We start from the raw sequence: 14,633 nt of genomic DNA on the forward strand, positions 1-14,633 counted from the left end.
GACACAGCCCCAAAGAAAGAGGAGGCCTGTCACCTTTGAACCACCACAACAAAAGATCGTTTTACTGGGAGATGGGAAACAGCGGACTTAGGCTAGGTCTATCACTGACACACAGTGTGACCTTGATCTAGAAATCACATTGGTCCCTCTCTCTCTCTTTTTAAGGCTGCACCTGCGGTATATGGAAGTTTCCAGGCTAGGATCATATCGGAGCTGTACCTTAGGCCTACACCACAACCACAGCAACACCAGATCCAAGCCACATCTGTGATGTATGCTGCAGCTTGCAGCAACTCTGGATTCTTAATCCACTGAGCAAGGCCAGGAATCAAACCTGCATCCTCATGGATACTAGTTGGGTTCTTAACCCACTAAGCCACAGGGGGAACTCTCTTTTTCTTTACAAAGAAATTTACACTGGATTCTGTTTCCATCCTCTCACTGCTTTAAAATTCTTGGTTCTCCAAGCTATGGTAGATAGTGATGGCAACCCTTTTTCAGCTTAATTGTGCTCCTGTGTCATCACATAACCAGGACAAGTTTCCTGGCCTTAACTCAGAGGTGCCTTGGAGGCTGGCAAGAGGTGAATCACAGGTGCTTCTCCCTAAATTCATCCAGTCATGGTGCTTCTCTTTTTTCTATTAGTATCATGGTTTGGAAAAACAAATTCTGCTTATAACCACAAAAGAGGAAAGAAAAAAATGTTCAGAAATCACTGGCTAAAACAAATATCAGGAATAGTATTAAATTCAGGGAAAGTGAATAAATTATATATGGGTATCCACATTTTAATGTTTAATATTTCTTCGGTCTCGTGGGAACAAAATCTAGAGGCCCAGTGTGGTCCCAAGGCAAAGAAAGATAGCTATAGTACCCAAGTGAGTTGTAAATCTTAAGGAAATGATATTGTTCATAGTCAAGAATAGATGTCCAGTCTCCAAAGGATCCCACTGGGGTAGTCTGTGACAATCCTGAGAGCAAAAGGCCCGCCCTAAAAATATGGATAGCAACCAAGCACTCTGTTTGGTCATATCCTCCAGTCAATGAGATGTCATTTTTCTCTCCCCCAAAATCATGTACAGGATATGAAGGCTTTTGTCTTCATTGGGACAAATCTTAGCAAAGGGGTCAAGACATAGCTACAGATCCTCCTTTTTCAGATGGTGACCCCCTTATTTCAAAGGTCATGGGAGAAGGACCCTTTCACTTTGTGATCATTGTTTCAAATGCCGTCTTTCCTTGGCTGCCAGCCTTTGTAAAAGAGGTCGAGAGCCCCAGTACATGACTTAACATTTAAAAAAGTGCTCTTGGTGAGTGGAAAGGAAAATAGGGCTTAACTAATCTAACATTAAAGTCTCCTCAATTGCTTTTGAAGTTCAAGATAGTTCAAGGGATTTTCATACCCTTTTCTATTGTGAGTATTACTCTGAGCCATCTGTGTCATCTTTAGGGTCAGAAAAGCACTTGCTCTCTTTTGTCCTAAAACAGCCTTGCCACATCCTAAGGCATTATTTTATTTTCCCCAATTTTATTTTTACTAGCTAGCACACTTGGCTTTGATACTATTCTCATCTTCTTGGATCACCTTCTCTCCTTTCTTATCAGCTGGGTCATCTTTTCCTGGTCCTCCATGAATTTAGAAGGGTAAGAAGCCTGTCTGCCTCCTGCAGACAGCTAACCAAGATTTATAGGTAAACAAAAGCCAACCAGGAAAAATAGAAATGAGGGGAGAATTATTCATGCTTACATTTAGTTTTTGAAGCGCTTGTCAAGGACCAAGGGCTGCTGGATGCCTTAAGACGTATTTTCTCATGTCATCTTTGTTTTTGTTGTGGTCTCTGCACAGGGGTCAGAAGAAGAATTTCCACCATATGGAAGTAAAAAGAAAGAGTTTACAGAGATAAGAGATGCTGCAGAACAACTTCCTGATAGTCAGGGAATGCTGACCTTTGGAGCTTGGTCCTGTCTGTTTTTATAGACCAGGGAGAGAGGAGAGCTTTTATGATACACCTGCTGACCTGCTGATTGGTTGAGGAAAGATGGGGTCTTCAGATACACTTGCTGGTTGGTTAGGGGCATATAAGGTCACTATAGGGACAGGCGAAGAGGGGGCCATGTACCTTTCCTATTAGGGGGCAGGAATTCCTAGGCCAGATTGCTCAGCTGAGGGAGGGGGCATTACGAGTTGGGTGGGACAATGATAAGGGTCTGGCAATTCTTGTCTTGGCCAGAGGCTTTGAGTTCTTCTGTCTCCTTGAAGGGACCTTGAAGTCCAACAATCTTTCCACCAACCCTTGGAGGAAAGTCATCATTTCTTCCGTTTTACTGTAGAGAAATGGATAATTCATTTTTCCAGAGTGACATTACCGGCACAGTTCACCTTTGTTTGTAGGTCTCCCCTTTGACGCCTGTGCTTTTTTCTTTGACACTTTGAGGCCCTGGAGTTTGGACCCAAAAAAAGAGTTCCTCTTGTGAAGCTTTTGTATGTTTCTAAATTTTCTTCATGATGACTGCCCTTCCCATGTTTAATTTGAGGTCGACCCTGGGGTATGTAGAGAAACTTTCCCACATGTTGGAGAACTCAACTCTTAGCTATCCTTCTGGACTAGCCTAAGTAAAATGGTTAAGCCAGAGTGAATATGGACTACTGGAGGCAGTGGTGGTGACTAAAGCATCGGAAAGCTGGCCTTGGGGTTGAAGCCCACCCAGAGTGTGGGCCAGCCTGAGTATCTTGTTTATCCGGGACAAAGTTAGTCATCCAGCTAAATGTCTTGCCTGGACCATTCCAAAGAATCTATATCCTTGGAGTTCCCGTCGTGGCTCAGTGGTTAACAAATCCAACTAGGAACCATGAGGTTGTGGGTTCAATCTCTGGCCTTGCTCAGTGGGTTAAGGATCCAGCGTTGCCGTGAGCTGTGGTGTAGGTTGCAGACACGGCTCGGATCCTGTGTTACTGTGGCTCTGGTGTATGCTGGTGGCTACGGCTCTGATTAGACCCCTAGCCTGGGAACCTCCATATGCTTTGGGAGCGGCCCAAGAAATGGCCAAAAAAAAGAGACAAGAATCTGTATCCTTGTCTTTGAGGACAAAGGGAATAAATTATCATTCCTCCTTTCCTACTCATGTTTGCTACTCACTTAAAGCATCATGGCTGGGGAGAAACAGTATTTTTCCCACTTGCTCCTTTTGAAACATCAATTTATGATGAGCTATAGATGTCAGAGTTAGGCTTCTCTTATTCAGACAATTCCTATCTCTATCCCTCCACGTGTTTCTAATTCAAAATTCCTGGTCCAAGTGTTCTTGGACCCCTAGGGCAAGGCAAATTTGCATCTTCATTGATAATTTTACAAAAGTATTTTTAGATTGGTTGGAGTTATTCAAAGCACAAAGACAAGAACTAACTAGTGACTTGTTAAGCCCTCAGGCAAGCCAAAGTCTTCCATTGAAATTCTAATTCCTTAGATAAATTCCATTTGTGTCTGAAGGGATACCATATAGGGGTGCCATTTTTTTTTTGTCCCTGAGGACAGTAAGTAGATAAAAATTCTTTACCTTCTTTTCCCTCCTGAATGACTTTAGACACACATGCAACCACAGAAAAATGTGAGAATCAACTGCATTCTAGCGACTGTGATTCAGCCTTACCGAGCCAAATAATTACACTGTTTATCTGTTTAAAAAAAAACAAACAAACACTATTTTAAGAATTTAAAGCACTTCCTAATATCTCTTTCTTTCTGCCTACTTCAATTTCTATTCAAAGATTATTTTTACTGTGGACACTCACATTCAGCATTCTCAGCCCTGCTAAGGGAAAGAAATTTCTCATTCCTCAGAATCTGTTTAGTCTGGTGTATGAATCAACTGTCACCTGTTCTGTGAACTATAGCAGCCTGCCTACTTGCATTTTACATCTTGCAGAGCTGGTGTCACATTACTACTTTTTTTAAATTGAAATATCCACAATGGGAATTCCCATTGTGGCTCAGTGGGTTAAGAACCCAACATAGTACCTGTGAGGATTTGGGTTCAATCCCTGGCCACACGCAGTGGGTTAAGGATCCCGAATTGTCACAAGCTACAGCGTAGGTTGCAGATGTGGTTTGGATCTTGTGTTGCTGCGGCTGTGGTGTAGCCTGCAGCTGCAGCTCTGACTGCACCCCTGGCCCAGAAACTTCCATATGCCACAGGTGTGGCTGTAATTTAAAAAGAAAAGAAAAATATCCACAGTGAAATACTCTACAACAGGACCATCTACAGCTTATTAAACAATGGATAAATTAATTAATTATATCTTTTGCATAAATATTAATAGATTCCCCATTTTAAAGAAGAGAAACTAAGCCCCAGGAAGGCTTTGTACTTGACCAGAGTCACGCATTTACAAGGAATGAAGCCAAAGCTAGAGTGGAGGTAGCTGGTTCCAGAGCTGGCACTTGCAGTCATCACATTTTCATTGCTCCATGTCACCTGATACAGTGCTTGGTGCGAAGTGACCCAAAAAGGCACTTCCAACTAATCTAGGAAATGTACATTTATGTTGAGCACTTACTTGGTGTTTCTTTTATAACTCCACACAATTCTAGTCATAAACATATCACATAAAATTCTATTGCAGGCAACAAACAGTAAATCATGGTTATTTTTGTCTCACATTTGAAGTACAGTGCCTCCAATAGACAGGAACCAGGCATTTAGTCACTGAAGCCATCACTGTGTCTTAGAAGAAATACCCTTTTTAATGGCTATAGAAATGAGAAATGAATCTTCTGAAGCCATATGAAAGAAAGAGAGTCTATTGCCCTGATTCTTAGCAATGATACCTTGCCATAAAATTGCCATCGCTCTGTTGCTGGTTCTTACGATCTATGATAAGGGGAGACATAGTGTGTACTGCAATAAGTTTCTGAAGGACAAAAGTAGGAAAAAGCAAAGTTGGTGAAATGACTTACTAGTTGCTTGGTGAAGGTGAATGCTATAAGTAGGAGACAGTGTTTCTGATACCACTAACCTTGAGATTCTCATGTACTTGACCGAAAGAGTCATCTGTCGGGAGCATTTATACATGCCGTGGGGCCCCTGAAGTTGCAAGGTAAGTGAAAAATACATTCTCACTCCCTATTTGGGGCCTCCATTCATCTTCTTGTGTGTCTGTTTCCACCTCAGATGTAACCCCTGTCTTCTTCCATTATCTTCACTCTACAGAAAACCCTCCAGATCTCTCTCCTCATCTCCTCTTTCCTTCCTGCAAACTATCATCAGGTTACCAGCTTGATCTGTTTCAGCACAGATTTGATCACAGCCTGATCCCCTCCATTAAACAATCGACCCTCCCCTTTGCCTGTGGGATAAAAACTGCACTCCTTGTCCATGACCTGCCCTTCCTTACCTGCAGGTCTCACACCTGAGCACCTTGTGGTTCCCTGATTTACCATGATCCCTATACTCAAACTTTCTGGCTTTTGCTTCTTTTCTTATGCTCCCTCCACATAGAGAACACAATCTAGAACTTCTATTTTGCTTTACTTTTCAGCTTCTTTTCCCCATGACTTAATAAATGATAATGGCAAACGCTTGCTATGTGCCAGGCACTATTTTAAGAACCTCACATACATTCACTTCATCATTCTCACCACAAACGTGGATGATGGATGTATTTAGTAGGTTTTATAGAGGAGCAGAATGAGAACAGAGAGGATAAGCCATTTGCCTAAGACCAGATAGGAGGTAAGTGGCAGAGCTGGGTCTTGAACCTGGCTAGTCTAACTCTCCAGTTCCTGCACTTAACTTGACCATCACTCTGCCTCTAACTGAGGTGTTCGACCAGGTCTAGGGGCCATGTAGACTCCCAGCCTTGATTGAAGCATTAAAGTCAGAGGTATAAGCTAATTTCTTTTTTTTTTTTTCCACCCACTCTCTCTCTCCCTCTCTGTCTTTAAGAGGCCATTATTGGTTCAGTGGACAGTTTTGTAATTAATGGTGTCTTAAAATGAAGATAACAGTAATTTTTTTGACTAAATCAACATCTTTCCTTTATTTGCCATCACTAACTATATCATCAGGGGATGTCTCATCCTTCCGAAAACTTTCTAGGACAAATCATTAACCTCACTGCCCCAAATTAATGATTATATCCTCTAGTTTTGTTGATGTTGAGGGTTCTCTGCAGTTGGTTGTAAACTCTTTGATGGCAGAAGTTTTGCTTTCTCTTTCTCTCTCCCTCTCTCTCTCCTTTATTATTATTATTTTTAATCTGCTAACTATCCCTGCCCCGCCTCCCCACTGCAGTTCTTAATACTGTATGTGTGGAGTTCCATGTTTAACACATCTTTTAGTAGCTGGTGAGTGAAATTAACAAAAGTATGAAGTAACCAAATGCAGTTACACCCATGATAAATCTTCATGGAAGAGAAATGAATGAAGAACAGCTACTTCTAACACATCGAAGGAGACTGGAGCCATATGGAGTTCATTTTCTTGCTTGGCTGTCAGTCAGCCTGGGAGAGCTTATAAAAGTAAGAGCTGAATTACAGAAAACAGCAATCGAGCTGTGTTCATCTCTAAGCTCACACCTAAGTGAAAATTATTCATATAATTGTATTTATCTGATAAGTTGAAAGAAGACCAGGTAAGCCCTTTCCAAAAAGGAAGCAATGCAACAACTATCTTTTCACAGATGAGTGGTAATACTCATTCCAATATTACATGGCTAGTTCTAAGGCCTGGCACACATATTGCCTGACTGGTTTAAATGGAGTTAATTTCTTATGATAGAGAAATCTTACATAACAGATGGTTCATAAGACTCTATTTAATAGCCAATCTGTTACATCCAAGATGTCATCATTTTTGAAAGATTTTAAAGTTTGTGTGTTACAATTTTAAATCTATATGTGTGAGAAAACAGGTGATTTTGAAATAATAATTGCTGACTGTTGCTGCTTAATTGGTAGTAGAAATTTTAAGAGCCACTGAGCTAAAATGGGAAATGAATGGTTGTAGCTGTTTTATGAACATTCATACATAAAGTAATATAATGAAATGACAATTCATTTTGCATCTCGTGCTTTGGGCAGGAAATTTTACTATGAAGTCAAACTTCAGCTCTGAGTTAATGATTCATGATTTTTCTGTCTTATCTGGCACCAATTCATTACTTTAAAAACAGCACATATGCTGAAATTCTATTCTTAGAAATAAATTAATTCATAGCATTGTAATAAAAAGTTCTTTAATGAGTTTAGATAAAATATAGTTACACTAGTGACCCTTTAAGTTCATAAAATGATACCATTTATTGTGATCTGAAAATATTGTTTAGGGAGTTCCCGTCATGTCTCAGTGGTTAACAAATCCAACTAGGAACCATGAGATTGCGGTTCAATCCTTGCTCAGTGGGTTAAGGATCTGGCAGTGCCGCGAGCTGTGGTGTAGGTTGCAGACGTGGCTCGGATCCCACATTGCTGTGGCTCTGGTGTAGGCCGGCGGCTACAGCTCCGATTCGACCCCTAGCCTGGGAACCTCCATATGCTGCAGGAGCAGAGCAAGAAATGGAAAAAAAGACAAAAAATAAAAATAAATAAAAATACTGTTTAGGAGTTCTTATCATGGGTTAGCAGTAATGAACCCGACTAGTAACCATGAGGACTCGAGTTCGATCCCTGGCCCTGCCTTAGTGGGTTAAGGAAGGATCCAGCATTGCCTTGAGCTGTGGTGTAGATCACAGACATGGTTCAGATCCTGCATTGCTGTGGCTGTGGTGTAGGCCAGAAGTTAAAGCTCCAATTCGACCCCTAGCCTGGGAACTTCCATATGCCGGCAGTAGGGCTCTAAAAAAAACAAAACAAAACAAAAAACCTGCTTATAAATGGAATCTAATCTATCTGAAAAGTGAATCACTATGTTGTATACCTGAAACTACTTTAACATTGTAAATTGACTATACTTCAATAAAAATAAATAAATAAAAAACATTTATGATATTTTCCTTATTCCTTAGTAGGTTTCATCTGATACACTTCATATACTGAAATGATGCATTTGCGGCTGACTGGTATGGAGTTTTCATCCACTACTCCATTTAAATGTCCCCTGTGAAATTGATCAGGCAGAAAACTTCATAGGAGAAAATAGCATGTATTTCTGAAACTGGGAATGAGTTTTCATTAGGAATCTAATTTTGAAAGAGTTAAAAATGTTTTAAAATATATCAAATCCTGGTACAGGATGTTAATTTATATTAGGACATCATGTGACAGCATTAAGTGCGCACAATCAGAAATTCTGTGTTCTCCCACCATTAGATATGTGACTTTAACAACAAGGATGAAAGTGAACTTATGTAGCCCTCAGTTTCTGTCACTGCAAAAAGGAGTTTACCTGGTTCATTAGTTCATTTCAAGATTCTATTTCTAACATTTTCTGACTCAATACCCAATTCTTTTCTTTCTTACTAGAAAAAAATATACCTTCGCATAGTGTTTCTTATGAAGAGACAATTGCTTCTTAAAGAATCTCCTTCTCTCTCTCTCTTTTTTGTTCTTTACATGTGAGCCCAGAGAGCTTCTAGGTAGCTCATCACATCAGAGACCTGCTTACCTGGGCCCTAAAGATTTTTCTGGCCAGAGTCAGTGTATAGATCAAGCTAAAAATTTTTTAAATGTTTAAAACAAAAAAACCCAAAGACTTGCTGGGCAGAGGGAGAGGGGTGGAAAAGAATGTGGAATCTAAAAAAGAAGAAAAGAAGAAGACTTTCCAAGGGAGGAAGATGAAGACCCTGTTATTAAAATTTCATTTGTTTAGAAAGTCTTTTATCCAAATTATTCTTCAAATGTTTAACCACTTGAGATTTTTAGACTGCCTTTGGTCATCATCTTTTAATATAAATGTGAGTTACAAGTGACAGTGGCCAATTTCTATTTCGGCTTGTGCTGGTGGTTCTATGATGTTGAACTTCACGGAGCACTCTAAAAAGATATTCATTGATGGCTCTGTCTATTCTTCTATACATATGCAAATTGTGTTTGCATTAATATTAATATCATCTAAATACAAAAGGAAACATTTCCTTTATCATTACCTCATAGTATAATCATGAATATTAATATTTTCTAGATTTAAATGTAAATTCAAAACGCTGCAATTATATATTAAAACTTATCTCATGACATTCTGCTATGGATTTGTTCTTTGCCGTCTCTGAATCTAATATTGTGTGGTTATTCATATTGATAACACCAGGAGGTACATACAGGAGACTCTGTATTTGTTACTATGGAGACGATTGGACATATTTTGAAAGAAAAAGCAATTGTTATTATGCATAAATTTAAATATTCCTATCCACTTTTTTAATAATTGTTGAAAATCAGCTATCACATTTTAAAAATTGTTTAAAGTCATATGCTTCCTATTTTTCTTCTCAAGGCAAATATAACTAGTTTCAATAATACAGATAAGCTGAGTTTTTAAGAAGAGTAAACCACATCTTTTGTTTTCCTTTAAAAATGCTTACCCATTAGTATGTATATAGGCTCTAGGGATGATCTGATCTGGTTCAAATTGTAGCTCTGTCACTTATTTGATGTTTATTACCATTTGTAACATAAAAGGAATCATCAAGAAGAATGGGAAGACATAATGGATACGGTTAGAGTATGCTAACTGAAGTTCTTTTTAGGATGAGTGGACAGAGAAGTAAATTTATCTTGTAGCGTTTACCAATTTAAAGTACCTTTGTTAACGTCTTAGAAAGTTACTCTTTTCCTAATCATGAATCCTCACACTGTATTGATACAGAAGTATCCTGAGCTTGCATTTTCAGTATTATATTTCCTTCCTTTTCCAACAAATATTAGCTGTGAGCATCAGGCACTGTGCTAGGTCCTGGGAGACAATGGCAAGTAGCTAAGATCTGCCCTGAGAACCTTCGACCTGCAGACCTTGGGTAGAAAAGAGCAGGTAAGGAAAGGGGGAGGTAAGAAAAGCGAGTCTTGTGAGATGTAATAAGCACAGGAGATGTTGTCATGAGAGCTGGGAGAAAGGTACTAGTCCACTTGTTAGAGGTAGAGTGTGGCTAAATGGGTAGTGTCTATGGGGAACTAGAGAAAGGACATGTTGGATTTGGGGCCGTGGAGGGTATTGCTGACCCTGATAAAAGCAGTTTTAGTGGTAAGGCAATGACAGTAGCTAGAATGGAATGAGTTGAAGTTTAATAGCTGTTTGTTCTTTAATGTCAAATACTCGTTGTATTATAATTTATGTGTAATACTTTGTGCATTTTAAGCATATGATTTGGTAAGTTTTGCCCACTGTAGTTGCTGACGATACGTCACTGACACGGACACCACAGGAAGGTGCGAAGAAGGCCATGTTTAAGCCAAGGAAACTGTCCTCAAAAGAAGTCTTGAATTTGGACTTCTAATCTCCAGAACTCTGAGAAAATAAATCCCTGTTGTCTTAGTTATCCAGACTATGGTATTTTTGGCTAATTACCTGGCTTATGGCAGCCCTTGAAAACTAGTACAAGTGTCTGCTCCCCCACCACCTTGGGCTGCTTGTGAGAGTTCGCTGTATGTTCTGGATATAAGTCTGTTAATCAGGTCTATTAACTCTGTTCCATAGTTAGTTACTTAATCGTATCTTTCAAAAAGAAAAATTTTAATTTTGATAAAGTCTGACTTCTTATGTGTTTATTTCTGGATCTATAAATTTTTTTACACCTTATCTAAGAAATCTTTACCTACTCAGATTTATCAGATTTTCTCCCATGTTTTATGGAATTTGTATATTTTTTGTCTATGATCCATTTCAACCTAATGTTTGGGTATGGAAGAAAGTGAAAAAAATGTATGCTTTCTTCCTTTACTATTAATATCTAATTGTTCCAAAACTATTTGTTGAAAAGATTTTACTTTTACCATTGAATTAACTTGGCACATTTGTTGATAGTTAATTGAGATTCTGAATTCTTTGTTCAGTTGCTTGGATCTGTGTTTCTGTTTTTCTGCCAATATCATGCCATCTGAATACTGCAGCTTTATAGTAAGCCTTGGTGTCAAGCAACGTGAGCCCTCTGGGTTTGTCCTTTTCCTTTTTTAAATTGCTTTGACTAGAGATTATTTGAATCAGTTTGTTAAATTCTGCCCAAAAATCCTGCTGGAATTTTTACTAGAATGACTTTAAATCTATAGATAAATTGGGGAAAATAGATACCCTAATAATATCAAGTCTCGGAAACTTTGAGCATATTCTGTCCCATGTTCTCCGTTTATTTAGGTCTTTGGTTATTCAGCAGTGGTTGGTAGTTTTCAGTATATAGATTGTGTTTCTTATTCTGTGAAATTCACACCTAAATATTTCTTGTGTTTAAATTTCATCATAGGAGTTCCCGCTGTGGCACAGTAGGTTAAATGATCCAGCATTGCTGCAGCTGTGGCTTGGATTTCATTTCTGGCCTAGGAACTTCCATATGCCATGGGTGTAGCCATTAAAAAAATTACATTATAGATGGAATTGTGTCTTTTTCCAGTTTCCCATTCCTAGTGAATATAAATAATATCTATTTTTATATATGAACTTGTATATCTATATGAATTTGTTTAGTAATTCTAGTAGATCTCTTGTAGATTGCTTATAATTTTCTATGTACACAATCATGTCATCTTATTACAGGTTGACTGTATCCTCTCCAATGATATGTTGAAATCCTAACACCCAGTACCTCTGGATGTGACCTTATTTAAAAATAGGGTCTTTGCCGATTTAATTATTAAGAAGCAGTCATTAGGATGGGCCGTAATCCAATATTATTGATGACTTTATAGGAAGAAGGCCATGTGAAGATGTAGACACACAAAAACCCCCTTGTGAATCTTGAAGGGCTTCAAGACCAGGGATAATGGAGATGGACACCTCTACCACAAGACAGGAGGAAAGAGAGAGTGAGCATCCCTCTAAAAGTTTTAGAGGGATCAGGCTCTGCCAAAACCTTGATTTTAGACTTCTAGCCTCCAGAAGTTATTTTCTAGTGTCTAGCTACATTTTCTCTGGTACTTTGTTATGGCAGCCCTAACAAACTGCAAAGACAGTTTTAATTATTTCTTCCCAAACTCTATGTCTTTGATTTCTTTTTCCTGCCATATTACAATAGCCAGTATGTCCAGTAAACTGTGGGTTAGAAGTGAGGAGAATATACATCCTTGCCTCAATCCTGATCCCAGAGAATTACAGATTCCGACTTTCACTTTATGTTTGAGGTTGGCTATGGGTTTTTGTTTTGTTTTGGCCTTTTTTTTTTTTAGGGCTGCACCCATGGCATATGGATATTCCCAGGCTAGGGGTCAAATCAGAGCTGTAGCTGCCGGCCTACACCACAGCCACAGCAATGAGGGATCTGAGCTGCATCTGTGACCTACACCACAGCTCACGACAATGCTGGATCCTTAACCCACTGAGCGAGGCCAGGGATAGAACCTGCAACCTCGTGGTTCCTAGTTGGGTTCATTAACCGCTGAGCCACAATGGGAACTCCTGGCTAAGGGTTTTTATCAGGTTAAGAAACTTTACTTAGTCATATTCAGTTGACTAATGCTGGACTTATTTTTTTTTTTAATTTTATTGGAGTACAGTTGACTTACAATGTTGTCTTAGTTTCAGGTGTACAGCAAAGTGAATCAGTTATACATATACATATATCAATTCTTTCTCAGATTCTTTCCCCATATATGTTATTACAGAGTATTGAGTAGCTTACCCTGTGCTACATAGTAGGTCCTTGTTAGTTGTCTATTTTATATGTGGTAGGGTGTATATGTGAAACCCAAACCCCTAATTTATCCCTCCCCACCCAGCTTTCCCCTTTGGTAACCATAAGTTTGATTTCAAACTGTTTGTTTTGTAAATAAGTTATTTTGTATAATTTTTATTAGATTCCACCTATAAGTGATATCATATGATGTTTGTCTTTCTCTCTCTGACTTACTTCACTTAGTATGATAAAATCTTTGTCCATCCATGTTTCTTCAAATGGCATTATTTCATTCTTTCTTTATGGCTATGTTCCATTGTGTGTGTGTGTGTGTGTGTGTGTGTGTGTGTGTGTGTGTGTGTGTGTGTGTGTGTGTGTGTGTGTGTGCGCGATTCCTGGATCATATGATAGTTCTATTTTTACTTTTTTTAAGTCACCTCCGTAATGTTCTCCATAGTGGTTGTACTAATTTACATTCCCACCAGCAATGTAGGAGAGTTCTCATTTCTTTTTCCCCTCTCCAACTTCTTTTTTGTAGACTTTGATGATGGCCATTCTGACTGGTGTGAGATGATACCTCATCATAGTTTTGATTTGCATTTCTCTAATAATTAGTGATGGTGAGCATCTTTTCATGTGCTTTTTGGCCACCTGTCTAACTTCTTTGAAGAAATCTTAACTAATATTTAATTTATTAAAGATTTTTTTGTATATATGATCTGTAGTTTTCTTTATGTGGAATGTAATTTTCTGGATTTGGTTATTAATATAACACCAACCTCATAATATGGTTTACTTGGTAAATGTTTAAATTTGAGAAGAATGTATATTTTATAGTTTTAGTTAAAATGATTGTGCTATTGAGATTTTCCATATCTTTACTGTTTTTGTTAGTTTTTGTTTTTGTCTAGTTCTTCTAGTAAAAGCTCACTATGTCTGGTTTACTAACATCCTATGAAATATCACCTCAGTTTAAGGGACACTTTTCAAAGTAAGCCAGGTGAAATATGAACATATGATAATAGAGTTCACTGTATATAGGATGACCTGGAGGCTCTTGGTCTGACAGAATATCATAATAGCCTTCTAGAAGTTCTGTTGTGGCTCAATGGTTAACAAACCCAACTAGTATCCATGAGGACTCAGGTTTGATCCCTGGCCTCGCTCAGTGGGTTAAGGATCTGGGTTGCCATGAGCTGTGCTGTAGATCGCAGACTCGGCTCAGATCCTGAGTTGCTGTGGCTCTGGTGTAGGCCAGTGGCTCCAGCTTCAATTTGACCCCTAGTTTGGGAACCTCCATATGCTGCCGGTGTGGCCCTAAATGGCAAAAAAGAAAAAAAAAAAAAAGGGAAAAGACAAAAAAAAAAAAAAAAAAAAAAAAAGAATAGCCTCCTAAAGATGTAACTAAGTATTCAAAATATTTAACCATTTATACAGCACCTAATTATTGGCCATAATTCTGGAACCAATTAGTGGAAGTTTCATGCTGGGCCAGGAGTTAAGTTTTTTTATTGGATTTTGGAGAGGCCCAGAGCCTCCTGGAGGAGCAGAGAGTTGGCCTGGGTGTTTGTGGAGTGGGCTCCAAAGAGTTGGAGGGAAAGGGACAGAGAAAGTAAGCCTTGAGGACACTGTGAACTTTGTGCCTGGAGCAAGACTTTTCAGTCTTTCTTTCCTTCTTTCCTTCCTTCTTTCCTCCCTCCCTCCCTCTCTTGCTTCCCTCCTTCCTTCTTTCTCTTTTTTTGACCTCCCCATGGTACGGAGTTCTGAGGCTGGGGATCAGATCTGAGTCATAGTTGCAACCTAAGCCACACCTGTGGCAATGCCAGATCCTTAACCCACTGTGCCAGACCTGGGATGGAACCTGAGTCCCAGAGCTCCAGAG

Source organism: Sus scrofa, chromosome 8 (genome assembly GCF_054392235.1).
Source record: "Sus scrofa isolate SSC_HxYL_T2T_F1_AM1 chromosome 8, Sscrofa_HxYL_maternal_Yorkshire_Landrace_v2.0, whole genome shotgun sequence".
In the NCBI taxonomy this organism is placed as follows: domain Eukaryota; kingdom Metazoa; phylum Chordata; class Mammalia; order Artiodactyla; family Suidae; genus Sus; species Sus scrofa.